At 57.0% G+C, this 20,881-nt stretch overlaps 1 protein-coding gene across 6 annotated transcripts in view; it reads right to left on the bottom strand.

Annotated features, from left to right (window-relative positions):
- The window catches only part of SLC19A1 (solute carrier family 19 member 1), a 45,338-nt gene extending 24,926 nt beyond the window's left edge, over positions 1-20,412 (bottom strand). For 2 of the 6 annotated variants that reach the window (XM_058427342.1, XM_058427343.1), the window contains exon 1: positions 2,756-3,688. The gene's annotated coding sequence lies outside the window, so the exon portion shown is untranslated. Of the gene's footprint in view, positions 1-635; positions 739-1,137; positions 1,189-2,755; positions 3,689-20,390 lie in introns of those variants that run through there. The other 4 variants (XM_032174594.2, XM_032174585.2, XM_032174592.2 and 1 more) reach the window with 4 other exon arrangements.
- Between the last annotated feature and the right edge of the window lie 469 nt (positions 20,413-20,881).

The following is a 20,881-nucleotide window of genomic DNA, read 5'->3' as shown; positions in this document are numbered from 1 at the left end:
ATGACCAAGTTCAGGGTTCCTAACAGCATAATTAGACCCTCCGGCTATCACTGCTGCAGGCCCAAACACCCGAGAAGCACTCTTTCTCATCTGTGTCCAGCACAGATAACTGTACTATCTGGAATTATAAAAATCCACCAAAGCCCCTTCAGAAAGAAAGCAATTAGCAATGGCAGCAAGCAGTGCACAGGTGGCACCCAGGCAAGGGCGGCCAGTGAGAGGCAGCCTGGCTCCCAGGCCTGGACAGGGCAGGCAGGTGCACTGGGCCAGAGGGACCTCGGCTCTGCTGATTGAATCTGGGCTGTACGGGAATCCTCGGGTCTCCGTAGGGGGAGGCCACCTCTTTACAGGGCGGCCGACAGGCACCTCCAAGGACTTTATCCCACCTTCCCTCTGGATGCATTCTGGATTTCGGGGCCAGCTTAGTTAGCCTGTGTCCTGAGGCCAGGCAGGCCAGACTCCCCAGGACAGGAGTTTCCGATGGACAGGACCCTAGGGGGATGGCTTTCCTGCTGTAGAGGTGTTGGAAGGACCCACTCGGGAAAGGCTCCAGCGGCTGTCCAGGCTCTCTCTGAGACGCCTCGGGATTGCTCCGCTGGATCTGCACCCACAGCTGCTCCAAGGGGAAGTCGCACCTACAAAGCTTCTGGCACAGGAGACAATGGCCTGGAGATGTGCCAGGGGCCCGCCCCACGCGTGGCTGGCAGGGTTCACCCGCCGGCTGGCCCGTCCCGAAGCAACACGTGCCTGGGCGCGAACGCCGGATCCATGCGTTCCTCCAGACCCGGGGGTGGGACTTGGCGGCCCAGGATGACGCGGAGGGCAGGCTGGGGGGCGGGACTCACCACCCCATTAGCAGGCTGGGGCGGAAAGTTAGCGGCGGGAAACCCGCTGCACAGCAACGGTTCTGCCAGGCGCCCGGCACGCAGCCCACGGCGCCCGGGCCACCGCGACCCCCGCTGAGACCCCGGCCCACGCCCCGCACCCTCCCCAGGGCCCCGCGGACCCCAGCGCCAGCCCCCACACTCACCTCACAGGGTCCTGCAAACCTCGGCCCGCGCCCCGCACTCACCCCAGGGCCCGAGACACCCCGCAGCCCCCGACACGCGGCCCCGTGGCCCCGTTCCCCACCAGTACCTGCGACTCGGCAGGGCGGCTGCCCTGGGGCTCCCAGGACCCGGCCCCGCGCACGCGGACTCCGGGACTACAGAGCCCACAAGGCGGCGCGGCGGGCGCGCGGCTGCGGGGAGGGCGGGTCCGTCCCACCGAACGCGTCCTGAGGGCGGGGCCTCGCGCGTGGCCGGGCGCTGCGGCAGGGGCGTCCCCACGGGGCATCCTCCCACCCACGGCCGCGCCCGCCCACGGCCCTCTCCCAGCCCCGGCCCGGCTGGCCTCTCCCCACCCGGTCACCGCCCGGGTCTCGCGGCCCCTCGTGCTGCGGCCCTACCCCTGGGGCCGCCCCCTGACCCCGACCGCCCCTCGGGCCCCCACCCCCGCCGGCGTCAGCATCCTGGGGTGCCACTCGCGGAGGTGTCGGTCCCTCGGGCGGGCACCTTGCCGTCCCTCTCCCCCGCGTTCTTCCCACCCCTGGTCCCCTCCTTAGCCCCCCTCCTGACCCCCACCTCCTCGACGAGGCCTTGTGCGCTTTCCTTTTTGCACCCTTAAACACCTGCATTCCTGGCCGGCCGCAAGCTGGATCCGGGACGCGGGTCGGGGCCACCAGTCCCCATCCCAGCAGGGAGAGCCCGGGAGAGACCCGCGCAGGCCTCGCAGACGGCAGCGCAGTCACACTCAGGAAGCGGGGCCTGGGCCACTCTCCTAGGAAGGTGTGGGGCTGCAGCAGACAGCGCCGCCGAAAGCCCAAGGCCTGTGCAGGACACGGGGGGAAGTGGGGGGCCACAGGGTCACTTTACCCTGGAGTTATCCAGGGCCTGGCTGTGGGGAGGGAAGCCAAGCCGAGGGCTGTGGGGGCCCCAAGGCTAAGGAGGAGCCAGGAAGTCCGCCACACAGAACAGAAGGGGAGGGCCACCGTGGTACCCACAGCTCAAGACTGCGGGTCCCAGGTGAGCGGTGAGTCTGGGGCAGCAGCCCCTGGAATGCACCCCTTCCCGAGTGTAGACAGCGCAGTCCGCGACCTGCCTCCTGGTGTGGGGGGGGTGCTCTGGCTCTCCTGCCCACCAGCCGGGCAACCCCACCAGGAAGTCGACACAGGGCCCTTGCCCTAAATGGCCGCCTGCCCAAAGCTCTGGCCTGGGCCTTCTTTCTGGAATCCTTAGTGTAGCAAGCCACACGAACAAATCTCAAAAGAACTTAAACAGGATTTGTTGGCTGGAAATGGGGGATGTGGGGTATCTTGCAGAATTTAAGGGAGCACTACAGGATGGGACGCCTCGCCTGGAGGGACCCCCCTGCTTCGTGGGAGCCCTGGCTCTCTCCCCGGTACTGGCCTTCTCCACGGGCGGGCAGAACCTGGCCCTGCTGAAACACAGGAGGGGCAATGCGGAGGAGTAGGGGCCCTTCCTTCCCTCCAGGCAGAGAGGAGCCGGCCGTGGGGCCAGCTCGCCAGGGCAGCCTGCTCCCTTTACGTGCAGGACAGGCCAGGAAGCCGAGGGGAAGTGGGGATGAACAGCAGCGGGGCTCCTAGACCCCTTCCCACAGAAGGATGGCTCCCACCCCCTTCCCGCCTGGAGACAGCAAGGCGGGGAGCCACAGCCCCAAGGGGACCCCGCAGGACCCACAAAGACGAGTCCCTCACCTGTCTCTCCGGCCAGGTGGAACCGAGCGAATCCGCCCCTGCCCTCGAGGGGCCTGCCCAAGCTGCCCTCCGGTCCCCCTGCGTGGCAGGAGTCCTGGGAGTTCCCCAGCCACACAAGGCCCAGGTTTCCTGCGGGAGCTGCTTCGGAGTGGGGAGGTGGGGCTGCAGCCACCAACAGCACTTGGCAGTTGTGTAATCTGGAGGCAGCTGCTCTGAGGGAAGAGCCAGGAGACTCATGAAGACCTTACGGAAACCTCCATTGAGGCCTGCGAGGAGTGGCCACAGACAGCGGGGCGTGGGCTTCCAGAGGGCTCCACCCAGAATAGAGACTTACAAAAGCAGGTGACTTGGGAGTGACACTGGCATCTGGGAATGGATCCTGTGCTTGGGGCCTCACGAGCCTCCAGCGGTCGCTGTCCTTGCGTGTTTCATCATCGGTTTGTCAAATAGTTAAGTGCCTGAGCGTCAGGGATGGGAGGCAGAGCTGGTCCCTGGGAGAAGCCCTGGGTTGGAGGGATCAGCAGGGGCCCAGCAGTGTGGATCCCAGCCCTCCAGCCTGTAGGCTCTGGCCACATACAGTGATGTCTGGGGGCTGCAGGCCGCAGAGACCCCTTCCCCTCCTGGAGGGGCTCAGGTGGGGAGCAGCCACCCCACGGCAGTGCCCCATCCCCAGCTCCTGGGCCCCCACTCCCCGGCAGCCTTAGCACCCATAGTCCAGGCCCAAGAAATCTCTGCCAGAGAACGAGAACCCTGCCCACCCACTGCCTTCTGAGACCAACCGGCCAGTCCTCTGCCTTGGCTGGAGAGACCCAGGGCTGTCCCTGTGGTTAAGGTCCCCGTCAGCATCAGGGAGGCAGTGGCATTCGAGCAGCCCTCTCCCTCAGCTGGTACTGTTGTGGTTGCTGTGGCTCTGGAAGCAAGGCTTGGACCAAATGCTAATACATGGACACACATGCACAGAGACACACAGATCCACGCAGACATGCAGAGATGTGCACACACAGATGGACACAGACATGCACAGACACACGCACACACAATGATGTGGTTTGGATTCTTTGTCCCCTCCGAATATCATGTTGGAATGTGATTCCCAGTGTTGGAAGTGGGGCCTGGCGGGAGGTGTTGGATCATGAGGGCGGATCCCTCATGAATGGCTTAGCACCATCCCCTTGGTGATGAGTGAGTTCTTGTTCAGTTAGCTCACTCAAGAGTGGATTGTTTAAAAGAGTCCGAGACCCCCCCTTTACCTCCCCTCCTCCCACTCTTGCTATGTGATGCTGGCTCCCCGTCACCTTCCACCATGAGTGGAAGCTTCCTGAGGCCTCGCCAGGAGCAGATGCTGGCACCATGCTTCCTATACAGCCTGCAGAACTGTGAGCCAATTAAACCTATTTTCTTTATAATACCCAGTCTCTGTATTCCTTTATAGCAACACAAAAACAGCCCTCCCCACATATACACACATGTACAGACACCACCAAGACGTATGCACAGATACAGAGACGTAAACACACATACACGCAACACAGACATACAGAGATAGAGACACATACGCATACATGCTCCTGTGCACATGGCACCCCATATGCAGGAAGACGGGTGCAGACCGGCCTGCCACGCCCCAGCATGTGCAGTGAACTGGCCTGCACATGGCCTCAGCCAGTTTTTCCTCCCACACTGCCAGGCGTCTCCCCAGTCTCACCTTGCTGAATGATAGGTGCTTCTGCTCCCATCTGAATCTGCTTGGTCGAGGTGCAGTGTGCCCCGTAAATGCCTTGCCTTGCTTGTTGGCCAGTGGGTCTCTGCTGCAGCTGCCCCTCTCTCCACCCCCCACTCCCACCTGGCCTTTGCCCCCACTTTTTCCACAAGCTGACCTCCTAACACTCCCAGTGGCCAGGGGTGGCCCATCACAAGGGCCTAGGGGCCCAAAGGTCTGGAGAAGGGGGACTGACACGGACGCCCTTGTGTCAGGCCTCCCAGCACTAGCCCCAAGCCCAGGTCCGCCTGCAGCTGTGGCTCCCATCCTCTCAGAGGCTGAGCCGGGCCACCGTCCTCGGCACCTTCTCTGTGAAGCCAGAAGCCCTGTGGCGGCTGAGCGGAGAAGCAAAGCCCAGAGGAAGAAGCGTTGTCCCTGGCCTGCCTGGAGCCCAGGAGCTCCCGGCTTCCGCATCCCCCAGGTGAGCGCAGGACCCTCACAGCCTGTCACAGCCTGTCACAGCAGTGGGGCTAACCTGGGCCTGTGCCTGCCACACTTCTTCCCTGGAAGTATGTCCCACCTGGTCCTCTGGGCATGGAGTTGAATCCCGAGCCCCTCCCCGTTGAGCCCTGCCTGGCCCAGCAGCAGAACACTGAATCCCAGTGCCCCCAAGTCTCCCTACAGCCAGAATTCCACAAAATCATGCTTAAATAGCCCATCTTTACTAGGGAAAGGGGGAGGTTTGAACCTCTTTGGAATCACAAGGCAGCTGTTTAGAATAATGTCATCTAACAAGAGAGTGTTCGAAACACATTAAAATAACCAGTGGAAATCTGGCCACACAGGTGGAGTTTGAAGCCTAGCCTGCCTGGTCCTCATTTCCAGAACTTGGAGGTGATAACCCTCCTGCCCACAGGTGGAGTGATGTCTGGCTACAGGAACATCCTGGGGTCGGAGGAGTTGTGCATTGACCTCCACCACAATCACAGGCATGCATCTTGGTTGCAAGCAAGCTATTTGAGAAACCTAAACATGACATTAGAAGACAAAATGATTGGGAAGGAAGCGGCAGAGTCTCTGTTCACAGATGATGCAATTGTCAGGGCAGAAAATCCGAACAGGTTGTCAAAAATACTAGAAATAATAAGGGCATTTAGCAATGTCATGAGATACTAAGTCTATATACAAAAGTAATTGTGCTTCTATAATCTAGCAACAAATAATTGGAAGACAGAATTTGAAAAACAGCATTTACAATGCCATTGAAAATCAGAAAATATCTAAGAATGCACTTAATGAAAAATGTGTAAATTCTCTATACCGAAAGCTGCAGAACATTACTGAGAGAAATTAATGAAGAGCTAAACAAATGGGGGAGACAGACCTTGTTCGTGGATTTGGTAAACCAAAAATAAACTTCTAAGCCCCCAACCCTCTCAACAGATCACTCCTCTGGGCAAGGGCATTCCAAGGTAACCTGCAAAACTGGTTCAGGCCACGAGGGGAAGGGAGGGATGGATACTCGTCATTATACCTGACCCCCTTTTGGAATTCAGGGAAAGCCGACCAACGTTCAACGTCAACACAGAACTTAAGTCTGATAAGAATCATTTAGAATCTAGTCTTTGAAGCCTGCGACCCAGAGACTTCATTTGCTGCTCAAACTTTGATCTCCACAACCCCTTACTGTAACCTAGACATTCCCTTCTATTGATAATAGCTCTTTCAACCAATTGCCAATCCCGACATGTTTCGCTTTACCTATAACCTGGAAGCCAGCCCCCACCAGGTTGTCCCACCTTTCCACACCAGAGCAGTGTATATCTTACATGTATTTGATGTCATGAGACCAGGCTGTGCCCAGTCACCTTGGACGCATGTTTTAGGATCTCCTGAGGGCTGCGTCAAGGGCCGTGGTCACTCATATTTGGCTCAGCATAAATCTCTTCATATATTTTACATAGTTTGACTCTTTTCATTGACAATTGGAAGATTCATTATTAAGGTGAACGTTCTCCCCAAATTGATCCATAGATTCAGTGCAATCCAATAGAGGTCTCACAGGCTTATTTTTTAGAAATTGAGATGTTGATTCAGAATTGAGATGGAAATGTAAGACTTACAATAGCCAGAACAATTGTGACTAAGAAGAGTGATGTCAGAGAGCTCAGAGATATGGAGACCAAGGGAAGCTGGTGGAGTCCGGAAATAGGACCACCCACACGGACAACAGATTTCCAACAAGGGTGTCCACGTAATTCAGTTGGGGAAAGGGTGGTCTCTAGATCACATAGTTCAAGAACAGCTGGATATCCACAGGGGAAGATGAACATCAGACTTTATCACGTCCCTTTCACAAACACTAATTTGAGATGGCTGATAGACCCAAATTAAAAGCTAACACTGTCAAACTTGTAGATCTGTGTCCAGTGACACAGGAAGCAAACAAAATGTCAGGCCACACCTGTGAGGAAACACTCATATTCCTTGTATCTGATACAGGACTTGTATCCAGACACATAAGTGACCCTTACAACTGAGTAATAAGAAAATAGCCCACTTCTTAAAATACACAAAAGAGGCCAGGCACAGTGGCTCACACCCGTAATCCCAGCACTTTGGGAGGCCGAGACAGGTTGATCACTTGACGTCAGGAGTTCAAGAGCAGCCTGGCCAACATGGTGAAACCCCATCACTACTAAAAACAGAAAAATGAGGCTGGTGTGGTGTGCCTGTGGTCCCAGCTACTCAGGAGGCTGAGGCAGGAGAATTGCTTGAATCTGGGAGGTGGAGATTACAATGAGCCGAGATCTCACCTCTGCACTCCAGTCTGGGCGACAGAGTAAGACTCTGTCTCAAAAAAAAATAAAAAATAAAAAATATATATATGCAAAAGATTTGAACACTTAAATAAGATGTGAAAATATACCTGATATCATAAATATCATAATCCTTTGTCATTAAGGCCTGAAGTACCAAACCACTCCTACTATTAAGGCTAAAATTTAAGAAGCTGACAATACTAAGTGTTGACAAGGCTGTGGAGCAGTATATGGGGATGTGAAATGTTACAAACACTTTGGAAAACAGTGGGGCAGCTTCTTGTGGAGTTTAACATGTGTCTACTTTATGAACCACAGTTCCACTCCTAGGCATCTGCTGAAGAGATATGAATGCATGACCCCACAAAAGCCCATGCACAGGGGTTGTACCCTGTTCTCATGTAACTGCTAAAAACTGGCAACAACCCGAATATCCATTATGGGATGAAGGATAAACACGCAGCACATCCACCTAACAAGGACTACTCAGACTAAAAGGAAATAACAGCTGAGTGAGTCTCAGCACCCTTGTGCTGGGGGGCCAGAGTCCAGCCTGGGAAAGTCCACCTGTGGGGGAGGGAGGCTCCGTCCTGGAAGGAGGCAGGTGAGCAGGTGCCTGTGGTGGAGGCTCGGGGTCAGTAGAATTGTTCTGTGTCTGATGGGGGTAGAGGTTAATGGTTGTGTCCATCTGTCAGACATGTTTAACAACTGCTTCTAATGGGTGCAATTTATGGCATGTGAATTGCACCTCAATAAAATTGTTTTTTAAAAGCCTGCACTGCTGGAAGTGGGTGAAAGGCCTGGAAGCAAGTCGAATGCTCCAAGCCCTCTCGTGTCTCTTGGGAGACAATCCAGGCCTCAGCTGGTTACAAGGGAGAACCCAGAATAGCCTCAGCCTCGGGAGAAAAGGGCAGTGATGTGGCAGGGGAGGGGCAGGGGGACAGGTAATGGGTGGTGGGAGGGGGACAGGTGGCAGGGGAGGGGCGGGGGGAGAGATGGTGGGTGGTGGGGACAGGGACACGTGGTGGATTGTGGAGGGGGATAGGTGGTGGGGGATGGGCAGGGGACAGGTGGCTGGTGGTGGGGAGGGGGACACGTGGCAGCTTGTGGGGAGGGGGACAGGTGGGGGGCGGTGGACGGTGGGGAGGGGACAGCCGGGTGCACACTGTGGCTCTTGGCTGCAGATGGGGTGCAGGTCCAGTATGCTCCAGCCACGTAGGTCTCCATGTGACCTCCTTCACATCTTGTCCCCAGAGAGACCCCCATCTCTGCCCCTTCTTAGCCCCAGGGCAGCCCTCCCAGGCCCTCCCAGGCTGCAGAGCCCCGAACTCTCTGGCATCTTGGGAACTGTCTCTCCCCGGCCAGGCTGGCACAAGTGGATGTTGCAGGATTGGCCAAAAGTGGACAGTGGGGGTCAGTGTGGGGTACCGCCCACCCCATCCCAGCCCCTCCTGGGCTCCTGTGCATCCTGCTCCTGCCCACCCAGCCCAGGCTGGCACCTCCTCCTGGTCTCTCCCACACTCCATGCACCGCCCTGGTCACCTCCGTGGTTTGGGGTGTTTCCCTCCTGGGGAGGCGCCTCCTGCCCCCGATGCCTCTGAGCCCCAAAGGGTCACGTGAGACTGTGTCCCCAGGTGGCAGCTGTTGGTTCTCTCCAGCCCCCACAGACACCTCAGGCCCCCGTGTGCCAGACCCCATGGAGACGGGGTCTTCTGTGCTCCCTTCTTCCCGTGGGCCACCCGCCACCCCGTCCACAAGCACAAGTGAACCTTTCCAGGTGGAAAGGGCTGGCTCTCCAGCTGGAATTTCCTTGACTACACGGTCTTATTTTGGGCAGGACGGAGCTCAGTTCTCCCAGCCAAGGGGAGACCACAGCCAGCTCTCCATCCACGGTTCAGGATCACAGCGGCCCCGCTGGGAGGCTCGGCCTCGCAGTCCCCGGGCTTCTGTGGTTTTGTTGCACGCAGATTTCATCGTCTTCTTCCGAATGTTTCAGTATTCACGTGTTCCTGGATGACTGGCGTTCCCTCTCAATTTTCACACGCAGTGGTGCAGGGGCGTGCAGTCTGCAGACCCCTCTCCTCTGCCTTCTCCTCAACCTCCCTTCTTAGCCCCAGGGCAGCCCACCCATCTCCCCTCCCTGCCTCCCTCCATCGCCTTCCTCCCCTCTCCTCCGCCTTTCCATCCCCTTCCCTCCCACCACGCCCCAACCCCCTGCCTCCCCACAACCCTTCCCCCGCCCTCCCTGACCTTCACCGCACTGGCCCCCGCCTCCATTCTCCTCCTCGCAACACCCACTTCCTCCTCCACCTCCCCCGACTCTTAGTCCCTTTCCTGTTCTTCACGGTCCCAGCTGCGCCTGGGTTGGCTGCCCTCTCTGTTCCTCTTATTTTCTTTCAAGGAACTACCTTTTGGATCTAAAAACTCAAGTTTTACTTAAGAGGCTGAGGCAGGAGAATAGCTTGAACCCGGGAGGTGGAGGTTGCAGTGAGCCGAGACACTGCACTCCAGCCTGGGTGACAAGAGCGAGACTCCATCTCAAAGGAAAAACACACAAAAAAATCAAGTTTTAATTGCTTTCCAATTAATTAATTTCTGCTTTTCTCATTTTCTTTTTCCTGTTGACTTTGTTGTTCCTTTTCTGTTCTAGTTTCTGAGTTAACTGCTCTGTTCCTTTAATTTGAATAAAACTAGGAATAATAAACCATTTAATAATTCATTCCTCTCACGGGGCACCTTTGGCCAGGCCCGTGGACGCTGTGTCACTGCACTTGCCGCCCTCAGCCTCTACGTAGGACGCGATTTTTGCTTGATTTCCTCTTGGACTCATGACTCATTTCAGAGAATGATTCAAACGTTTCCAGTGGCCGGATGTTGTTGTTTGTTGGTTTAATACGTCGTTTTATAAAGTTAAGATAAAAGAATGTGGCCTAAGCAGGTTTTCATTTTGGGAAATTGTTTTGAGCTTCGATTTGTGGCTTGGTTTTGGGTTTTACCTTTTAAACTTTTTCATGGGCTTTCGAAAAATGTATATTCTCTATGCACATCGTGTTTTATATGAATAAAATCTAAATTGCAAATAGTGGGATTTCAATCTTTGATAGCCTCATTCATGCATTGTCTGGGGTATGTGTCAAGTTTGCCAGAGCGAAGGGCCCCGCCGTGACTGGGGTTCGCGCCTCCCTGCATGTCCACGCCTTTATGTCCGTACTTTAGGGCAGTGTGGAGATGGCCCCACACCACCTGCGTGTTCTGCCACCCCGCTGGCCTGAGACCTCGGCTTCCTGTGCAGCCTCCTTATGGCTGTTTCAGGTGCGTTCCTCAGAGCACCTGGGGTGGAATTTGCTTTTCTACAAAAGGTGTCTGCCCGAGTGTCTGACCCACGGTCTCCGCCGCTCCACAGGGCTGGCTGTGTGGTGGGGACTGACGGCCTCCTCAGGAGGAGGCAGTGATGACCCCAGGGAGTGGGTGAGGCACTGCCGGACCAGAGAGATCTGCGATGGGCCAAAGAAGAGGCTGGGCTGCTGCTGCTGCGTCTGTGTCTGCCCAGGGGAGCTGCATCCTGGCCTCGGGACCTCCCTCCCGGCCAGAGCAGTGGGGGTCAGGCTGGTCCAGCTCTCAAGAATGTCCCAGGAAAAGAACAAAACTGCCCTTCTGTCCGCTCCAGGGAGACCCACAGGCTGTGCCACCAGCAGGCAGTGTGGACATTGGTGGCTGTTGGGTCGGGAGCCCCAGGGAGAGCCCCTGGGGAGAGCAACACCCACCTGGAGGCTCAGGCCAGGCCAGGCCCGCAGCCCTCGAATGTGCAGAGACGCCCGGTTCCTATCCAGGCCCCGGTCTCGGGACCATGTGGAGGAGGGATAAGCGCCTGCTATAATCCAGTCACCAGCAGAGCAGACGGCCTCTCGCCCAGAACAGGGCACCCGGGGCAGCGCCAGCCCCAGCTCTCCCTGGGGCCCCGTGTGCTCACTTTTACACAAGACCTCCCACAATGGAAGCTCTTCCTCCTGGCAAATCGCAGGGGGCAGATTCCACTATCTCGCTCACCTGGAGGACTCAGCACCGAAGCCGAGAAGAAACAAGACTCTACCCGGGCGGCGAGTGGCCAGGCTCAGGGCTGGGGCAGGACCGGGCTGGGGGCCTCACTGGAGGCTAGGCCTGGAGGCCGGGGGCCTTTGCTGCCCTGGGTGCTGTTTTGTAAGCAGAGGCTGGGGCTGGGTCCTGCCCTGCAAGCTCTACTGGTCCTTCCAGGCACAGCGCATCCCTCCCACCAGCCTAAGGGGACGGGAGCTGCTGACCTTTAGGACCTGTGCAAGGGTCATGGTGCTGTGTGACGACATGACTCCAGGCCACATCCTCCCTCCAGCCCATGAGGGTCCCCGGGAGAAAGTCCAGAGGAGCCACAGGGGGCACGGCTCAGCGGGAGGCAGCCCGGCCCATCAAAGTGCCAGTCCTAGGCCTTGCTGTTATTATTTTGTATTTTTTTGTGGTAAAAGAGACATAAAATGTACCACGTTAACTATTTTTAACTGCACACATCAATGGCATTAAGGACATTCACACTGTTGTGCAGCCATCACCCCCATCATCTCCAGAACTCTTCCGTCCTGCAAAACTGAAGCTCTGCACCCAGGACACACTCACCCCCAATCCCCCCCACACCCCCTCCCAATTCCCCTGCGCCCCCATCCCAGTCCCCCACACCCCCTCCCAATCCTCCATGCCCCATCCAGTCCCCCGCGCCCCCATCCCAGTCCCCCGTGCCCCCTTCCCAATCTCCCCACGCCCCCCTCCCAATCCCCTGCGCCCCCATCCCACTTTCTGGCCGGGTTTGGCCACTGCAGGGCCTCTAAGTGGAACCACGCACAGTGGGCGTCCTCTTGTGCCTGGCCAGGTGCACTCAGCATCGTGTCTCCAGGTCCCTGCACGGGGCAGCGGCGTGGGAACTTCCTTTCAGGCCGGCGATCCTCCCTGTGTGCCTCTCCACATTCTGATTTTTCATTCATGGATGGACATTTAGACGTCTCCTTCCGCTTGGCTGTGGTGACTAAAGCTGCTGTGCTATCATTTTTACTATTATTGTTATGACAAGTTGACAAGTGAACCTTCCTCTTACTGTTTGGGTTTTTCCCATTTTATTTGCTTTTAACTGTCCAGATTCATTGGGTCCCAGCAGTGGGCCCTGTTCCCGGCTTCAATGGCGAGGCCCCTCGCCTTCTCCCCAGAAACAGCCCCCTTTGACGACATCGGTACTTTCGGTCCATTCCCTGGGTGGATGTTTCCAGGACCCCGCGCCCAGTCATTGGGGCACCGCTAGGTTATGTGTGGGGCCGCCGTGTGTGCGCGCCTGGAGGCCTCGGGTTTCCCGACGCAACGCGGGCAGTGGCCACCAGGGGGCGAGCGGCGCCCGGAGACTCTGCGGGTCCCAGCCCGGCAGCCTCGCGGCGCAGGGGACGGCGGGGACAGTATGGGGGGCGGCGGGGACAGTGTGGGGGGCGGCGGGGACAGTGTGGGGGGCGGCGGGGGCGGCGGGGGCGGCGGGGGCCGGCGGGGGGTGGCGGAGGCGGCGGCGGGGGCGGGGGCGGCAGCGCTGCAGGTGGGGGTGGGGTTGCAGGGGCGGCGGGGACAGTATGGGGGGCGGTGGGGGGAGTTGGGGGCGGGAGGGGGATGGGGGAGGCTGTGGGGGGAAGGGGGACCGGCTTGAGTGTCGGTGCGGGCGGCGCGGGTTGCAGGGAACGGAGGTGCAGGGGGCGGCGGCGAAAGGGGACGGGCTTGCCTGGCAGCGCGCCGGGACTAGGGGGCTGCAGGCCGGGGCTAGGGGGCTGCAGGCCGACCCACCGTCCAGGGCACTTGGGACTCAGGAGGGCGGCGGGGCGGGGCGGGGCGGCCCGCGTGGGGAGCGCCTGAGGCTGGCCTGGGCCCGGGGACCTCAGCCTCCCATTCAGGGTGGGCTCCACGCGAACGGCGGGCGCTGGCAGAAAGCGACCCACGCAGAGTTTCGCGCGAGCCGAGGGGCCCGGCTGCCGCCCATGCGCGGTCCTGGCGGTGCCGGGAGGGGGTCGCGGACCTTGAGGCAGGATCCACGTGGTCCCCGCGGGCCCAGTGAGTGACATCACCACGACGCTGTGCATGAAGCAAGGTCTACACCCGGGAGATGGCCACGGAGGGCATGAAGCAAGGTCTACACCCGGGAGATGGCCACGGAGGGCATGGAGCAAGGTCTACACCCGGGAGGTGACCATGGGACAGACGATCCTCTGAGGTTTCCAGGAAGACCCCCGCCCTAACCCTCTGAAGGTCGGAGGTCACAGGTCAAAGCCGAGAACAGAAGCTGAGGTGGGGCACACAGAGCTGGAAAGAGGGGCCTGAGCATCGGGCGACCACCAGCAGGGTCCCCTCCAGGCCACAAGGATGCTCCCGTTCCAGTCCTCGGAAGAGGGTGGCTCCAGCCACCCTGGGGATGACCAGCAGAGGTCCTCGCGGCCTGCGGTCCGGGGAGACCTGAGACTCCTAAGCTGAGCATGTCAGCGTCTCTACCTCCACCGCAGAAAGAAAGACCAGGCGGACCCAAGACTGCAAGCTCAAGCTCTGGCCTCAGGGCAGCGGGGCCTGTGAGGGCCGAGGGTGGACGCTGCTCTGAGTCAGGCCCGCCCGTCAGCAGCTCGTCCTCTCCTGTTGTTCCCCACCAGCACCCGGGCTTGGGTGTTTGATGCTTCCAACTTTTAAAGAGAAGCTTGAAATCTGTAATTCTTATGTGAAACCCTGCCTTTCTTAATTACAGACTTAAAATTAGCTAGTTAAAATTAATTAAAATTGATTAAATTTGTACTAATTAAAACTAACTGAATTCTTCTCAAAACACTGTGCAGACGAAACCAGCCAGAGACACACCTGTTTGCAGCCATGGCGCCAGGAGACACGGGGTTGGGGCCAGGGACATGGCCGGAGCTGCCACAGACGGGACAGAACAGGACATTGTCAAGGGCTCTATGGCTGATCTGTCTCTGTTGCACCGAAGTATTTTAAGTGTTCTCTCATGTCCTCTGAAAGATCTTGGATGGGGAGAGAGGCGGGGTGGAGGGTGGCGTGGGAGACCTGTGGCCGGGGCTTCCCGAGGGCCCTGCACGGCAACCGGCCCGCATGTGTCTCCTGGGACGGCGCCTCAGAGGCCTGGCCACTCCAAGAGGCCTCTGGACACCACATAGCCTCCCCTGGGCTCAGCCCTGGCCTGGCCAGTGCCCTGGTGCCAGGACTTGGGCACCAGCCACTGCCTCCCCACGTGTCAGCTCCTTGCACAATGGCGCCCACTGCATGGAGCTGCCCAGGACTCAGGAAGAATGGAGCTGGAGGCTGGGCCCTGGGGCTGCTGGAGGCCTGGCAGCAGGAAGGGATTTGAGATAGAGAACCCAAGGCCAGGGCACTGGGGCTCAGAGAGCGGCCTGGGAGATGGGTCTTCCCTATCAGTGGAGCCAGACCTTGGCCTCGTGACACCCTGGAGTCCCCGGCTTTGGCCCCGTAGCCCCTGCCACATTCTCCTGAGGCTTCTCGTCTGCTCTGGGTGAACCAGGTGCTGGTCTGTGCTTTGTGGCCCCAGCCTGGCCCTGAGCCCTGGGCCCTGCACACCTTGCTGGTAGTCTCTGTCACAGAGACGGGTGGGCCCGGGGGCTGCTGGCATGTGAAGGTCCGCCTGGAGTGTCCTGCTCCAGCCACAGCCCTGCAGTGGTTTGTGGCCAGAGCACAGGAGCAAGGGTTGGGGCTTTGTGCAGTGACCAGGACCAGGACCAGGGTGCAGGGGCCCAAACCAAGGCCACTCACTGCCCTGAATTGAGCAGAAGGGATGCTCTGAGGCTCCCGGAGAGCCTCGACCCTCCACCACACTCAGACGGTGTGCCTCTCTTGGACCCTGTCCTGGGCTCTGGTGAATCTCAGGGATGCTAGTGAGGAGCTTGTCCTGGCTCAGGCTGAGCCCTCTACTCAACTAATAGCACAGATGCAGCCCAGACGGCTGCGGAGGGGAAGTGGGTGTGGGGGTGGCCGTGCCCTCGGCACTCAGACTTGGCCTCCTGAGCCCAGTGGCGTGGGGAGTGATAGTGTGATGCTCACATTTACCTCCTGCATCTCTGACGGAATCATTCCTGTTGAGATATGAGCTCCGTTCTCTGGAGGGCATGACCAGGAGGCCACCTGTTTGGGGATATTTTTAGGGTCGTGCCATCCAAGGCAGTCTGTGCCGAGTGGCTCCATATTCAGACAGCGGCAGCATCGTCTCCAAGCCTGGGCTCAGTGGTTAGCATGTCCCGTGCTGATGAGAGACTGGAGGCGGCTTCTGAAAACCCTTTGGGGCCAAGACTCTCTAGTCGGGCTCCACACGGCCGGTGACGGATCAGGCCAGACAAGTGCATGACACCCGGCATCCAAGACGACAGGCTGAGACGCCCCAAGTCCAGGTGGGCCACGCACGGCGGGACCTCAGCTGGGACTCAGACATGCGGGCTCTGCAGCCTGGCCCCAGGGTGTGGGCCTGCAGCTCTGGCTGCTGAGAAATCCTGAGTGGGCCCTTCAACCTTTGAAGGGGGATGGATTCGCCCCATTGTCACTGCAGTGAGACCCCCGAGAACCCGGGAAGGCAGTGGTACCGCAGAAGGGGTGCTGGCCGGCGAGCCTTGGGGATCCTCCCAGGGATGCAGGAGGTGGTGGGGCTGTGACCAGGCTGCAGAGGGTGTTTCTTCTTCACATGTGGCCAGTGTGACTAGAGTTCAGCTCCAGAAATAAATGTGTGAGAGGGCTGCGTTTGATTTGAGCAAGGGCAGGCACAGGTAGGGAGCGGAGCTGCTACAGGGAGCCCTATGGCCGGGAATCTGAGGGAGTCAGGGCAGGCTTGTTCCCAGGGCAGGACAGAGCACGGCCACCTGGCTGCTTGGAACAAGATGGAGCTGTGTTCCAATTTCTCAGCACACAGGAAAACACATTTCAGTTAAATTGAATTTTTTCTTTTTTTTTTTTTTTTTTTTTGAGGTGGAATCTAGCTAGGTCCCCAGGCTGGAGTGCAGTGGTGCGATCTCAGTTCACTACAACCTCCACCTCCCAGGTTCAAGCGATTCTCCTGCCTCAGCCTCCCAAGTAGCTGGGATTACAGGCACGTACCACCACATCCAGCTAATTTTTGTATTTTTAGTAGAGATGGGGTGTCACCATGTTGGCCAGGATGGTCTCGATCTCTTGACCTTGTGATCCATCCACCTTGGCCATCCAAAGTGCTGGGATTACAGGCATGGGCCACTATGCCTGGCCTAAATTGAATTTTCATGTGGAAGTCAATAACTACATAAATTTGGGGATGCCAGCGGCAGAAATCACAAAGGAAAAGACGGGTAGACGTGCTTGCATCCAACCTAAAAACATAAGTCAAAAAGCACCATGAAGAACTGCCAGCCCCTCAGCTGTGTGGAAACATCGCAACGTTGAGGCTGGGTGAGTGTCGGTGTCCCGGGTCCATCAGGGAATTGCCCCATCTGTGTATTTAGGTCAGTGAGGTGTCACCACACACTGACAAGGAGACAAACACACACACTGAAAACGGCCAGGGGTGTGGGCGAGTTCCCCATGGGGACCAGCGTAGGCAGCGTCCTCCGGAGACCACGGGAATGCCACACCTTCCAGCTCCAACTTGCAAAGATTTGCTAAGATTTATATATTTTTTTCCAGTTGATTTTCAGTCTTTATTTTATCGAGGCCCCTGCAGGTACTTGTGGATTCTGATTTGCAGCTCTGTCCAGGGCGGATCCGGCCAAACCTGGAGCCCGGGGCGTGCAGATGGACCTCCGGACGTGGGGCCGCACCTGCGCGCGCGTTTTCTCACTTACTGTCTTGGTGGTTCCACATCAGCACACACAGAGCTTCCGTGTTCCTCATTAACAGCAGTGAAGAACTAGTCACTCAAATGCGCATCATTCCCTCACACAGTGTATTTTTTTTTTTGAGACAGAGTCTCGTTCTGTCGCCCAGGCTGGAGTGCAGTGGCGCGATCTCGGCTCACTGCAAGCTCTGTCTCCCGGGTTCACGTCATTCTCCTGCCTCAGCCTCTCCGAGTAGCTGGGACTACAGGTGCCTGCCACCACGCCGGGCTAATTTTTTTTTTTTTTTTTTTTTGTATTTTTAGTAGAGACGGGGTTTCACCGTGGTCTCGATCTCCTGACCTCGTGATCCGCCTGCCTCGGCCTCCCAAAGTGCTGGGATTACAAGCGTGAGCCACCACGCCCGGCCTCACACAGGGTATTTTTAAGAGAAATTGCTAGACATGGAGTTTGCTGTCAAAATGGCCCCCAGTGTGACAAGCAGATTTATTTTCTCTGCGACATCCATTTCTGGTGATGATGGGGGCAGACAGCCCTCCACATGGGCAGTGGGCACAGCTGAACCTCAGGCAATCGGCCACAGCCCCAGAGACAGGATCCACATGTGAACAGACCACCGCAGGGGCCCAAACCTCAGAAATGCAGCTTAGTCTGCAGCAGGCAGCACATCACACCTCCCAGCTCCCAAAATGTAGGAAACTGGCTCGTGCCAGGTGTGGCTGGAACGTGGGCATAGGGGAGCCCTGGGGTCACTCATGGAGCATAAACCGTGCAGCCTTCCTGGGGAGCGGCCTGGCCCTGAGAGGTGGGGATGCCAGGGCCCGGCAAGTCCCCTCCAGGATCCACCCCCAAGGACTCCTCCCACAGCCACACGGGGCCCACACGGGGACGTGCCCACGGCTCAGTGAGGCCGGCAGGAGCGGGACAATCCGTGTCCATCACCTGGGGAGGGTCAGGCAAAGCGCACTGGGTGCCCACTATGGCCTCCACAGGAGCTAATCCACCACGCAGCAGGGAGGGGTCTTGGAGACGCCATGTGGGAATGGGATGTGGCGCTGGCACCCTGGTAGGAAGCGAAATCAGAGTCCAAAGAGACACACACTCCTCCAGAACAGGAGGGAAGAGACAACCCCAGCAAGGACAGCCGCGCACGGCGGGGCAGGGGAGCCGAGGTTGGAGATGGGAATGAGGATTTGAGGGACCAAGAAGAGGAATGACAAAGGTGAGGGGCCTTGTGGAGTGGTGACACCAGTGGCCAAGTGCCAGTGAGGAGGACGAACCCAATGCTGGGCTGAGGCCAAACAGAGAAACAAGAAGAGCAGCACCCAGGCTTGGAGCTGAGGGACGCCCGAGCCCCGGAGAATTGGCGCTGTCCTCCGAGTGGGCCTCTCTGATCCTGCTTTCTCCCTGATAAAGAGGCGCTCTCACGGCTGGCAGAGGGGATGCTCACGGCTGGCTCAGCCTCGGCTGCTGCTCTTACCACTGCTGTGGTCATTCCCTGCCCTTAGAAACGAAGCTGCTTCCCAGTCACCCATGTGCAAGGGAAGAAGGAAAGAACGAGAATAAACGACCGAGCCTAATCCACTTTCCCTGCCTTGCGAACCACAGTATTTTCCGCTGCCGTGCACTTGGAGAGAACAAATGTCACCGGGTCTTGTTGAGAAGACAAGAGAGGCAAGAGGTCTGAACAACACCCAGCTGGGGACAAATGCCTTCAGACCAGCACGACCAAAGTAAAACAGGAACGAGCAACGACCCTAAAAGATGTGCTAAAAATAATTGACAAAGTATAAAATAAATATTTGAGTATTCTATTGCAGTAACTTGCCATGCCATTCACTTGTAATAAATCAACCTCTTTCGAGTTAGAACAGTGTTGCGTTTGTGCAACCAGGAGTAAATATAGCAGGTCTGGGGCATGGAGCGCCTCCCAGTGTTCCCACTCCTGGCCTAGTGGGTTCCAGCTACAAGTGCTGGACTCTGCATTGGAAGTGAGGGTGAGGCCGGGTGCAGTGGCTCACGCCTGTAATCCCAGCACACTGAGAGGCTGAGGTGGGCGGATCACCTGAGGTTAGGAGTTCGAGACCAGCCTGGTCAACATGGTGAAACCCTGTCTCTACTAAAAATACAAAAATTAACCAGGTGTGGTGGCGTGCACCTGTAGTCCCAGCTATTTGGGAGTCTGAGACAAAAGAATTGCTTGAACCCAGGAGGTGGAGGTTGTAGTGAGCCAAGATCGTGCCACTGCACTCCAGCCTGGGGGACACAGCGAGACTCCATCTCAAAAAAAAAATAATAAATAATAAATAATAAATAATTAAATAAAAAGTGAAGGTGGGAACCTGCACAGCAAAGAAAGATAAGACTTCCAAGGCTGGGTGCAGTGGCTCACGCCTGTAATCCCAGCACGTTGGGAGGCCAAGGCGGGCAGACCACAAGGTCAGGAGATCAAGACCATCCTGGCCAACATGGTGAAACCCTGTCTCTACTAAAAATACAAAAATTAGCTGGGCATGGTGGCGGATGCCTGTAATCTCAGCTATTCAGGAGGCTGAGGCAGGAGAATCACTTGAACCCAGGAGGCGGAGGTTGCAGTGAGCCAAGATCACACCACTGCACTCCAGTCTGGCAACAGATCAAGACTCCATCTCAAAAAAAAAAAAAAAAAAGACTTCCAGAAATGCACACTAACTCCAAAGAGTTTCCTCTTAATTTTAAGACAGTTATCAGTCAGAGAGCTCAGGCATGAACCAAAAGCTGTGTTTGTGGAAAATGGTACACAGACAATACTCACCACACAGGCACATCACACCGACACGACACCACACACATTCGCCACGTCGGCATCGCAAAGGGAAGCCCCAGTGACTACGGAACATTTATGATGGTCTCTGGGAAGTTTTTCAAAAGGCCAGTTCTGAAAATTTCCACTAACAGTGTGGGAGGAGCAGAACCTAGACTTACCTTCCCCCATGAAACAACTGAAAAAAACAGGCAAATATGTGAAGCAAAATGTTTTCAGAGCCTGGTCTCCGGCAGCGTGGTGCAGTGCTCCCTGAGAGACGTGAAACAAACGGGTTGAGACCTAGAGCTGCTGGAGCTCATGACCAGGAGAGCGTTTCCAGGATGCAGCACAGGGAAAAGGAATCCAGGCAGAACCACGGTTTCCTACAGCTGAGGAAACACAGCTGGGAGCCTGCGAGGCAAAGATGGCCAGAAATCACGGGACGGAGTCCCAGACAGAAAGGAGCTGTACTTACGGTAATTCCAACAATCTGTGGAAGATCCTCCTCCAGTATCTAGGTGTGAATGGATCAGAGAGGAAGGAGCTGAATTTATAGTAGATTCCAGCAATCCGCAAAAGATCCTCCTCCAGTATCTAGGTGTGTACGGATCCGTGCAGGTGTGAGAGGCAAATACTCAAGGCCAGGGAAAGACCATCAGAGAGAGAAGCAGGAGTGACCCTTAGAGCTCATCCACAGGAAGGAATGTTGCCTGTTCCGCCAGTCAGAGCGGAGATCTCATGGCCCATGGGACGTGGAGTGGAGCACTCAGAAGGCTTTGCCACAGTAGGGGAGATAAGCTCGTTCTAGGCTAAAAACTGTTCTGACCTTGCCTGAAAAGTTCAAAGCAAGCCTTGGGAGAAACAAACTGTTTCCATGTAACTTAACTGCATTCCAGAACAAAGCTCAAGAATATTTGTAGGAAGACAAAAATGTCAATTATTTAACAAAGTAAACTCATAATGTCT

This window comes from Hylobates moloch, unplaced genomic scaffold (genome assembly GCF_009828535.3).
Source record: "Hylobates moloch isolate HMO894 unplaced genomic scaffold, HMol_V3 SCAFFOLD_14, whole genome shotgun sequence".
NCBI classification, from domain to species: domain Eukaryota; kingdom Metazoa; phylum Chordata; class Mammalia; order Primates; family Hylobatidae; genus Hylobates; species Hylobates moloch.
This window is presented reverse-complemented; position numbering and strand designations above follow the sequence as displayed.